This window comes from Ursus arctos, unplaced genomic scaffold, assembly GCF_023065955.2.
Source record: "Ursus arctos isolate Adak ecotype North America unplaced genomic scaffold, UrsArc2.0 scaffold_3, whole genome shotgun sequence".
In the NCBI taxonomy this organism is placed as follows: domain Eukaryota; kingdom Metazoa; phylum Chordata; class Mammalia; order Carnivora; family Ursidae; genus Ursus; species Ursus arctos.
Window position 1 is genome coordinate 34,880,379 of NW_026622985.1, and position 11,880 is coordinate 34,892,258.

General features: G+C 38.4%; 1 long non-coding RNA gene across 1 annotated transcript in view; it reads left to right on the forward strand.

Moving 5' to 3' along the window:
* Positions 1–4,708, forward strand: part of LOC125281118 (uncharacterized) — a 47,851-nt gene extending 43,143 nt beyond the window's left edge. The window contains exon 3 of the long non-coding RNA XR_007188191.2: positions 4,626–4,708. This is a non-coding gene — a long non-coding RNA (uncharacterized LOC125281118). The remainder of the gene's footprint in view (positions 1–4,625) is intronic.
* The last annotated feature ends 7,172 nt before the right edge of the window (positions 4,709–11,880 follow it).

An 11,880-nucleotide genomic window follows, 5' to 3' on the forward strand; every position in this document is an offset into this window, starting at 1 on the left:
AGCATAATTATTAATGAAGCCCACTTTTCCTCCCCAAAGCATTTCAGTCTGGATAATAAATTATATAGTTACACTATTTTAGTTAACGCAACAAATAGGAAATTTTATTAATGATATGGTTGTGTTGCTAATGAGATTTAACTAGGAAAATTTTTAATTAAACAGTAAGTTTCCATGAAGTCAGCTAACTTTTAAAGGGGCAGAAAAAATGCTATATTAAACAAAATTCTTTTTTATATTTTGCAGCTCTTTTCAGCAGCTGCAATTTTTTTTTTTAAGTCCAATTGTGATTTTAAAAAAGGGGGGGGGGGGGCGCCTGGGTGGCTCGTTAAGCGTCTGCCTTTGGCTCAGGGCCTGATCCCAGGGTCTTGGGCTCTAGCCCCTCATCGGGCTCCCTGCTCCGCTGGGAGCCTGCTTCTTCCTCTCCCACTCCCCCTGCTTGTGTTCCCTCTCTCACTGGCTGTCTTTCTCTGTGTCAAATGGATAAATAAAATCTTGATTTTTATTTTTATTTTTATTGTTTTTTAAGATTTTATGTTTATTTGACAGAGAGAGACACAGCCAGCGAGAGAGGGAACACAAGCAGGGGGAGTGGGAGAGGAAGAAGCAGGCTCCCAGCGGAGGAGCCTGATGTGGGGCCCGATCCCAGAACGCCGGGGTCACGCCCTGAGCGGAAGGCAGACGTTTAACGACTGAGCCACCCAGGCGCCCCATAAATAAAATCTTAAAAAAAAAAAAAAAAGTAAGATTTTTTGAGTAAGTTCCCCAAAGAGGCTTTGTTTTTTTTAATTTTATTTATTTTACTTTTAAATTGTTTGTCACATGTTTGAAATTTAACTTCAGTTAATGAACATATAGTGTATTATTAGTTTCCGAGGTAGAGTTCAGGGATTCATCAGTTGTATATAACACCCACGGCTCAGACTTTGTTTTTGTTTTTTTTTTTTTAAGTAGAGATTTATCGGAGGCGTCAGGCTATTGTTGTATTCTTCCCCACCCAGAGAATGACACTCTCTACATCCGCTCTTTGGCCATAATTCTGCTGTAGACATTAGTGTATCTTCCTGTTCATATGTGGTTGGCTGTAAAGTGTCAGCTCTAGAGCATGAGCTGCCATCCATCGGAGACAAATTTTGTTTCTCCTGAGTTATAATGTCCACCTTAGTGCCAAGTAGCCAGGGAACAAAACCAATATGCATGCAGTGCAATCACTGGCTTTGCCTTAAAGGCAAAGTATGTTGAACCACATATAGCCGGTTATTTTCTGGTTCAATTAACATTTCTAGAAAACCTAGAACCAGGCACAAATGTTTTCTTTGATCTTAATAACAACCCATGAGGTCTGTGTTACTTTACAGGTAGGAAAACAGAGAGCCAGGGAGATTAAGTGACTTCTTTAAAAAGTCACTTAGCTGGTAATTGAGGGAAGGCTGATTCAAATCCTGGCTGATTGATTCAGCGTGTGTGCTCTTTCCTCCCCACCCCTGCTCGCAACCCGAGCTCCAATCTTTGATCTCTGGCTGAGAAGAGCGTTTTCACATGGGTAGAAAACCATTTCCTACTGGACTGAAATAAGAATCCCTGCATGGAGATAAAATTGAATATTCCTATTTTACTTGAGAAATCTTCAACACTCGCCTTAGGAAAAAAAGTGGGCAGACGGCATCATCCTTACCTTTTTTTCTTCTTCTCCCATCTGCCCTTAACAATTTTTTAAAGGCAATTGTACATTTCAGTGGGAAGACTCTCGATTGTACTGCCTCAAGACAGCCTTATCTTCTCCATTTTACTTATTTTTTTGAAGCTGTAAACTGGCTATGTTCTTCAGTCTTTTCAACTTCAAATCTGGAAACTTGGCTCCAAAATTAAAGAGTATCAGGAATCCAAAGAAGAGCAGGAAAATTTGAGATTCTTTTCATTTAACTCTTGAGGATCAATGAACCATTTGATTTGAAGGAGAGTTCACAGACATCAAAAAAGTCCTGGGCTCCTTGCAGTCTCGGTTGCCACAGATGTCCAAACTTCTTCACATGTGGGATGAAAGATTGTCCATACTATGGGACAAGAGAATCGAGAGTCCTTAAAGACACCCCAGTCTTACTACTGTCCCAAAGCCTGCCATTTTGGAAGGCCTCCTCAAGGATCCTGGAACAGAAGGACATTAATAGGAAAACTGGAAAAATTTGAATACAGTCTGTAGTTTAGCAAACAGTATTGTTGATTTTTTAGTTTTGGTAATTGTACTATGGTTATTAACCATGTTCATAGCAAGGTATTAACATGAAGGGAAGCTGTGTGAAACATAGAAGGTAGCTTCTGTGCTATTTTTGCAACTTTTCTGTAAGTCTAAAACTCTTTCAAAACAAAAACTTTAAAAACTTCGAACAAAATGTACCAGAATATTAAGAGCAGTTATCTTCGGAAGGTGAACATATAGATTTTTATTTTCTCCTTCATACTTTTCTGTTTTCTAAAATCTCTATACAGTAAGCATGTATATTCAGAAAAGACATTATCATTTTAATGTTCGGTCAGGAAATTCTCTATGTGTGACTTCGGTTGTAAAAAAAATTAACACATTTTTATTTTAAAAATAGAAAATGCAAAAATTTTTGTATCACGTGTTAGAAAGCATCTGAAAGCTTTAACAGCAAAGGGGATTCAGCTTTTGACAGGAGAAATTCCATGCCAGTTAATGCTGTGTTTGTATAGATACTTAAATTGTCATTCAGTCATCCTTTTGTTCTGAACACAAGCAGTCTCTTACCATTTTCCAAAGCTGAAATGATCCCAGTAAGAATGAGCAAGTGTGGAAAATGCCACTTTCTTTTTAATAGTTGAAGAATGTCCTGATACTATCTTTTAATATTATGCTCAACCATACCGCCATATATTGATTTTCAATTTTTAAAGTATTATGAGTCTACAAAATATACTTGTTAAAAAAAAACAAAACTAAACCTTACATCTTTTTTGGAAGCTTTGGAAGGCATTGCAGGATTTCACAGTGCCTCCGAGTCATTATTTTGACATGTTATTATATAATTCTGTGGCTGTGATAGATGGAACTGAAAGGAAGCCTGTTTCTTTTTAGGCTTCTGGACAAATGCCAAGGAACAGCTGAAAAGAGCAGAAACAGGTTTCCACTGGTATCAGTACTTGGAACCTGAAGGATCCACTGTGAGAAAATCCACATTGTAGTTTCTAAGCTATTCAAAAAAATTGTTTAAGATGAAGGAAGACATAGTTTCAGGAGAGCTGCAGAAAAACTGAACAGATAATTAGTGAATTAATGGAAGGCTTATATGATAGGAAACCTAAATCATTCTTTTATCCCTGTTTCTCCCCACCCCCCTCACATCCAGAATCATTTTCCACATTGCAAAGAAAGGATGTTAAGCTTTCACTTTCAAAAGTGGAGCAAAGAAGGTATGACAAGATCATTTTGAGAGCTTTACTAAGCAGGATACATTGAAAGGTGTCCCCTCAGTGGCATATGGAGATAGATATATCTATCTCCATATATCTATATATCTGTCTATCTATATATAATATTCATATTAAGTGGTGGGATAACAATCAGATATATGAATGTTTTGATGCTATCAGCTTTATTTTTTTCACTGGTCAAGCCGAATACAGGCAAAATCTCTGAACAATGGTTTTCTGGGTAACTGTAAAAGAAAAATTTTAATTTTTATTGTATTTGAAACAATAGGAATTAGCTTACCATTGCAATGCTTTTTGTTTCATATTTTACCTCATCTCAGTCATTTGTGGTTAATAAAAGTGTCATGATTTAATGATGAACATTTGGATACTTCAGTGTGGTGTCCTATAGATCTTTGTCAAAGGGTCATAACATGGGTTACAGATTTGTCCACTGTTCACAGAGTTTTCAGCCTCGAAGGTGATGAAGCATTTTTCTTTGACAATGACTTAGAATCTGCTCTAACTTGTAAACCAGGATAGTACTTGGGGTATTTCTGGTCCTGAATACACGTTTGTCTTCGTACATTTGAATTTTATGTATGTTGAATCGGGAGACGATTTCCTAGCTCTTGACAGGAGTACTTGATCAAAATGTTGCATGGAGCATAGTGATGGAGCTTTGTTACTGCTCCTCTTAAAGATGATTTTATTTGGATGGTCTGTGATTGTTTTCCTCAAGGCAATTTTTCAGTGAAGTTAACAAGACATGTAAAATATACAAATACCTCAAGGGGCATCAAGCTGAAAACTTTCATAAGCAAGATATTTGTTCAGCTCATACTGGATAATTTAGCAGCCTCAGCTACTACTCTCTGAGATTCAGTAACTGAACTTGAACATAATTTTGACTAAAAGGAATATTATTGTTAGAATGTTTCTTTTGGTGGAAAGTTAATACAGACAATTAACCTACTAATTAAATTGTAAAGAGGCAAGTGCCAGACTCCTTTTTATTTGAATGTTTTAGAATTGATGACCTGTTCCAAGATTACATATTCCTAGGTAACTGTATTCAAGATTACTCTTTTTCTCCTCTTTGAAAATGTCTCGGGCACTTAGGCTTAAATGATTATATTAACACTAACAATGAATTTCCCCCAAAGGCTCTTATTGGTTGCTATTTTACTCATTAGATTTGCTGCCACTGAAACTCATCACAGGTGTTAGCACACATCCAGTGAAGTGTCTGTGTGCAAAGCAGAAGGACTGCAAGAGTGTGAGTAGGTGGGGATGGGGGGGGAGGCTAGCCGAGACGCGGAAGTGCTGCATGTTGCGTGGGGGCTGGTAGAGCGCCATCTCCCTGAGTCAGCCTCTAGCCCCTTGGACTTGATATTTCCTCTGCTCAGCTGGCTTTTCCTCCAGGCTCTTTGCTTGGCTTGGCTTGTCTGCATCCTCCCAATCTCAGCTTCTCAGAGAGGCCTTCTCTGATCGTCCCACCTAAAGTGGCCTCCTCAATCACTCTCATGCTGATTATCCTACTTCTTTATCAAAATAGGCTTGTTTAGGGAGTCTGTGGATTTAGCTTCTCTTTTCTCTGCTTTGTGCTTCGTGGTATCCCTCATGCCTAGCAAAGTGCATGGCACATGGAGAGGCTTATTAAATATCTCATTTGGTGAGTGAATGAATGACCCCCTCAACAGTCCTGTGATATAGGTTAAAAGTATCCCCAGTTCCGAGAAAAGGAAACGGGGCTGGAGAGAGATTATATGACTTGCCACCCTGCTAAAAATAGAAAAGCTCAAATGTAAACCTAAGTATTTCGGACTCAAATTTCTTGCCCCATCAAAACTTTAGTTGATTGGCTTTTTAAGACCTTGGGTAAATTACATTCTTAAAATTGTGGTAATATTAGTCTTTGTGTAGGCAATTGTTCTCAGATAGTACTGTCGTATAAGCTACGCAGCACCTGAAACATAACAGATGTTTAAATGAGCTAACATACATTCTAAGCAAGGAAGGTGCAATTTATTTGGCTTCTAGCATTTTCCCCTTAAAAGCATTTAGTGTTATTAGTGACAATCTTGATATTTCCCCATTCAGATGGTTAGGGCTTCTCTACATGTAGGGCATTTCATTCTTTCTCCAGTTCCTTCCCTCAAACCATGATGGTTTTTCAATAAAACAGAAAAAAAATACCTATAGCATAGTTTTTCTGCACTGACTTCATTACTAAGTTGGGTGAAGCTGAATTGAGGGGAAAAGCAAGCATGACCTAATGAATAAATAAGTGTATTTTTGAAAAAATTACATCTTCCAATCAATATGGGATTTCAGAATCTGGTTTTAAATTCTAGGGTATTTTTTTTTTTTTTTGTCTTGCATGTTATCCATTTAAAAATCTGCTTAGTAATATATTTCATGAAGCGATAGGTATACTCCGATATCAAATTTCATCAGCCTTCTGTCTTCTGGTAACAGTTTCACAGATACATGAATATTCATTAATCAGTGAATGTATAATGAAGTGACTATTTTCCCTGCGAAGCTCAAGGGAATAGCCATTTATATATATATATAGCCGTTTATATAATATATATGTTATATATATATTATATATAAAGTATAGTTATTAATGCTGCTCACCAAATATCTCTCTTTCCTTCTAGGCACACAGGAAGATTTCCTTTCCTGCCTTCTAAAGTTTGGGTGGCCATGAGATGGGCCCTGGCAGTGAAATATGAACAAAATGCCACATGTCCCTTTAGATACTTTAAAACAAACAAACTTGCCATTAACTCTATTTCCTTTCACTAACATTCTCATGATAAAAGTGATTGAGAAGCAAACATGGCTGAGGTGAAGTCTAGATACTGATGTGAGCAAACACTTGATTTAAAGGTAACCAGACCTAGTTTCAACTTTGCCCCACCTACTTCTGTGATCTTAGTTCAATTCATCTGATGATTTCTTAGTCTTATCATTTTTTTAAATGGCCACATTTAAATTTTTAAGTGGATCATATTGCCCCTAAAATCTCTTTCATAACCATTAGTTTTTTTAAAAAAATATTATTTTCCTTTCTTGTGATAATAGAAGCAAGTACAGGTCAGAAACAATTTTTTTAAAGATTTATTTATTTGAGAGAGAGAGCGCGTGAGAGCACAAGCAGTGGGGAGGGGTAGAGAGAGAGGGAAAAGCAGACTCCCCACTGAACCGGGAGCCCAATGTGAGACTCAATCCCAGGACCCTGGAATCATGACCTGAGCCTAAAGCAGATGCTTAACAGACTGAGACACCCAGGTGCCCCCAAAATAATAATTTAAAATTATATTAATTCTTGTGGAATAGAAATTTATTGTGGTTTTAATTTTTCTTAATGTCATATCTTTTTATGAAACTTTTGTGGTAATAAGCAGGAATTTTTAATGTTGCTATTCTACTCATTAAATATTACTAATTATTAATATTTTCCTATGTATTAAGAAGTTATATCAATCTTCTCTATTTTTTATAGTTCTCAACTTTTAAGAAACCACTTAACCAGATAATGAGCTTCATTGGATACAGTTGAACTTGAAAACATTCATCTATGCATTCAAAACATTTTGATAAAAGCTATATTCCCCTTCTCTCCTAGAGAGATCTTTACTAGTTATTTCTGTGTGTAAATTATTATTTATTTAAATTGTGATTGTAAAATAGTTACACATAAGTAACTTAAGATAGTTCCAAATAAGTAGAAAAGGATAGTTGCATGACTAGGAATTGTGCAGAAGTTTAATAACGGCTGAATGGTAGTCAGGGAGAAGTCAAAGGAGGAAGCCCATCTGTTCTTTAAATAGGGTATTAGGGCCAATGAACAGTTAATTCTTCCTTAATTAAGGAGGTGACATATCCCCTTCTTTTTTAGTACCCAGAATCACAAATTCATAAAGATGGACTGAGAATCCACAAGTAATAAGGCACTTTTTTTCTTTTTCTTTATTTTAAAACAGCAGACGTCATCATTTAACATGATCCAGGCTTGTAGAAGACAACTGAGGGATGGCACCTTCCCGTGTTCCCTCCCCTCAAATATAAACTATTAGACTTAATAGTGTGTGGTACAAAATATCTTCTAAATGACAAGAATCCCCTTGTGTTGCCGATAGGAATCATGATCAATATTTTTACATTTGGGCCCTTTGGAGAATAAACATTTCTTTTAATGTATCTTTCTGCCACTTCAGATTGGAATGTTTTTATTCTTTTTTTCATTATTAAAGTTTAAATTTCTCCTGACATGACAAAGTCCCTGAATTAATGAGGGAAAGGCAATTTAAGTGCAATTATGGGTATATGTAGAATTAGAAGATTTTCTGCAATAGAATAGATACATCTATGTATATAATTCCTTTTTCTTTTTTCCTCTCCTCTAGCAAAGAGAAACCATTTGGAATAGCATCTAGTTTTCTTCCTCTAAAACTATGATGATGTGATGTAGCCCTTTAAATTACTTTAGCATGTAAAAGTTAGTTGGTTTTATGTTTGTATATGACCCAGAAGGATGTTCACATGATGAATTAGCATCGATATGTCCCTGATCAGCTGCTACTTCTGAGTCATAGGAAAGTAACATCAGCGTATAGACTAAAAACATCATCAATATCATGCTCCAGAGAGGTCAGTTACCTAGTTAAAAATGAAACGTGCCTTTGTGGTAAGGATGTATGACGCGGCATAGTCAGATTTTGAGCCAAACATGAAGAGTCATCTGTGGTTGTTATGGTCTGCATTGCTGTCTGCATAGATAACAGCGATACATAATGCTAAGACAAACTAGAAGTCCTTCTTCTTAACAAGTTAATTAATTCACCCCACAATTCATAGAAATTTTTCTTCTCCAAGTTCAAGTGGCAAACATGTCAGGTAAGGGACCATGTGCCCATTTTGTGTGTTTTCTCTAAGTAATATTAAAATTACTATGGGACACCTGGGTGGCTCAATCAGTTAAGTGACTGCCTCGGTTCAGGCTCAGGTCATGACCCTGGGGTCCTGGGATCGCGCCCCACATCAGGCTCCCTGCTCATCGGGGAACCTGCTTCTTCCTCTCCTTCTGCTCCTCCCCATGCTTATTCTCTCTCTTGTGCGTGCTCTCTCTTTCAAATGAATGAATGAATGAATAAATAAATAAATAATAAAATCACTCTAAACAGGGGCACCTGGGTGGCACAGCGGTTAAGCGTCTGCCTTCGGCTCAGGGCGTGATCCCAGCGTTGTGGGATCGAGCCCCACATCAGGCTCCTCTGCTGTGAGCCTGCTTCTTCCTCTCCCACTCCCCCTGTTTGTGTTCCCCCTCTCGCTGGCTGTCTCTATCTCTGTCGAATAAAAAAAAAAAATCACTATAAACAAATGAACTTGTATCACAAATGGCCAGGTATATCAGTCAGAATTTTATGTAAAGAAAATGGTTTTTTGGGGTGCCTGGGTGGCTTAGTTGGTTAGTCGTCTGCCTTCAGTTCAGGTCATGATCTCAGAGTCCTGGGATCGAGCCCTGAGTCAGGCTCCCTGCTCAGTGGAGAGTCTGCTTCTCCTTCTCCCTCTGCCTCTCCTCCTTTGCTCATGCGCGCTCTCTCTCTTTCTCTTAAATAAAATAAAATAGAAAAGAAAAGAAAATGATTTTGGCCAGCTTGAAGAGAAAATTAATCTGTTTGAAAGTTGTCCAGGGGCGCCTGGGTGGCTGTCAGTTAAGCAGTTGCCTTCAGCTCAGGTCATGATCCTAGGGTCCTGGGATTGAGCTCCACGTGGGGCTCCCTGCTCAGTGGGGAGTCTGCTTTTCCCTCTCCATTGCTTATGCACTCTCTTTCTCTCTCTCTTACATGCACTCTCTCTCTCTATCAATAAATAAAATATTTTAAAAAATAAGTTGTCCACATAATCATTCTGGACGTTGGGGGATCAAGAACAGAAAATTGGTATGGGCAAATGAAGGTTGGCAAAGAGCAGGAAGCACAGACAGTTGTGACTGATGAGCACTCCTGATGGTTGCCACTGGCACTGCCCGTAGTGGACACCAAGGCTGTGGTTGTATTGTCTCTGCCAGACTGTTCAACACAGGACACACAAAGCTGCTGCCACTGGACTCCACATCTATCTCTGTTGAGCAACTGCTGATGCTGACTTTTGTCACCCGTAGCTTCTCAGCTCCCTGCATCTTTCGAAGCCCTAGTTGGAAATACCCAGTTGGTCAAGCCTGGATTGTAGCTTACACTCAGGCTCCCAGGATGGCAGGAAGAGTGTGTCTCCAGCCCCTTTGGCTTCTGAGGTGGGAAGCAACACTCAGATGGAGAATGTGCCATAATAGGTGGGGTTGCTGGGTACATAAAATTCCCCACATAAGCCTTGCTCTGTCACTTTTCAGTGTAATGGCAAGGGTATACAAAAAACTGAATGGTGCCTTATAAATATTCATTTAAAAATATGTTTGCATGTCCTGAAAACGGTAGAATTTTCCCTTAAGTGTCATGTCATAAATTAGTAAACTCAATTTAACATTATCTAAAATTTTTATAACCCTGTCCTCTTTTAAATATGATGGCACAGAATATCAGTGGCTAGTTTGTTTAGTTTTTAAATTTGTCTTGAGAGAGTATGACGTATTTCAGAGGGATTTAAGTTGCCTATTAACGTCATACCTTCCTTTGTGTTTCAGATTACTTTAATTCATTCACTCAGTAAATATTTCCTGAGCATGTGGACACGGAACAGACCAGGGCTGACAACAAACAGCTCTGAGTCTTATGGAACTGATCATTTATTGTGCCAATCATTATGGCCAGTTTCAATCCTGTGCTCTTTGACCCGTCAACTTCAGGGGTGGAAGCGAGGAACTTACACAGCAGTGCCTTGTTCCCTCTAGTGCCAGATGGTTCACCGCTGCTGTGGGCATTAGTGCAACTAGTGCAGGGTCTGATGTTCTAAGTGAGTGAAATACATTTTCTTAAACGACCGTAATCCTATGTGTTTTCCCAGATTTGACTCTCAACTTTGTTTATTACTGTTTACTATTAGGATCCTTTCCCTTGTACTAGTGGGTACAAGGTTTGAAAAGGAACAGCACATTTGAGGCCATCCTATCTCCTCATGCAATAGCAGATGTGATATAATTACATGAGTTTGGGGCATAAATTTAAGTGCAATTCCTCTCTGATCCCCGTTCCCTTAGTCCTCACCTATATGTCTACTGTGGTGCTGCTTTAGGCTCCATTATGGAGTTCCATAGACTGGAATGGTTTTATTTCACAAGCCATTGTACCCCCATTTTTCTTGGTCTTTAAGCCCTGAGAATAAGGCAAGGAACAGTTCACATTTGCAAGAATATGACCAGATAAATCAGGTACTCTGATTTCCTTTAAGTGTTGCTCTTTGGCTCATCTTCTTGCTTCTATGTTTAATTTTCCTCTTACTAAAGAAATAGATTTCCTCATCTTCAGTGTTTTGCATTTTTAATACGGTGTGCCTAGCTGTGGGGCTTCTTACCCTGTCCTTCCCTCCCCTCCCCTCCCCCCCCACCCCTCCCCTTTCCTTCTCTTTCCTTTGTAATACTGCTACCATTGTACTGTACAGGTAGGTAGTGTGGCATATCAGTCTGAAGACTCACGTGCTTCTTCAATTCTGGAGAATTTTCATCCATTATCTCTTCAAAACTTGCCTGTCTTCCTTTTTTCTGCATTTTTTCCCTTGGGGATATTAGAGACATGTTGAAGTTCTCATTTTACATATCTTTATTTCACTTTAGGTTTTTGACTTGTTGTCTGTGCTGCATTCTGAATAGTTTGTTCAATCCTATTTGGTCATCTGGAGACTTCCCAGTCTTCTTCTTCTTCTTTTTTTTTTTTTTTTCTTATATACCCAGGACCTAGCACATCTTAGAGTTGATGATTGTATTTGGTGTTTGCAGTGAACCACAGTGGTCCTCTTGTGATGTGTGGATTTAAATGATTTTATCTTTTTTCTGTTCCCCTAACACCAATCTTCTTTTCTTACCAGTTCTTCTGCTATTTCATCAGTGAAGTTAAAGTTAATGATTAGAAATTTGATAACGAGAAAAAAGGTAGCTAGACCAGCAAGACAAATCTGTTTGGCATTGTTTCTCCGCCTGCCCGTAGGCTCTTGACTCAATGAATCCTCTGTTTTCTCTCAGTTTGTCCTATGAAAATATGCAGGCCAGAACCTTGCATTTATAAAACAGTGTGTCGGAATTAGATAATGTCTCATTTTCAATTCAAAATTGTATAGTACTCTGAACATACCAGAAATGTTTAGCTTTGAAAATCCACGGTAGACCCAAAGAACGGAGTTTCTAAGTTGCTTTTATCACTTGCCTTTCCTGAAGGAGAATGGACTGCCTGCTCTGAAAGATATAAAATAAAACTTCCATTTCCTCTGATTCCCCTTTTCAGTAGGTCT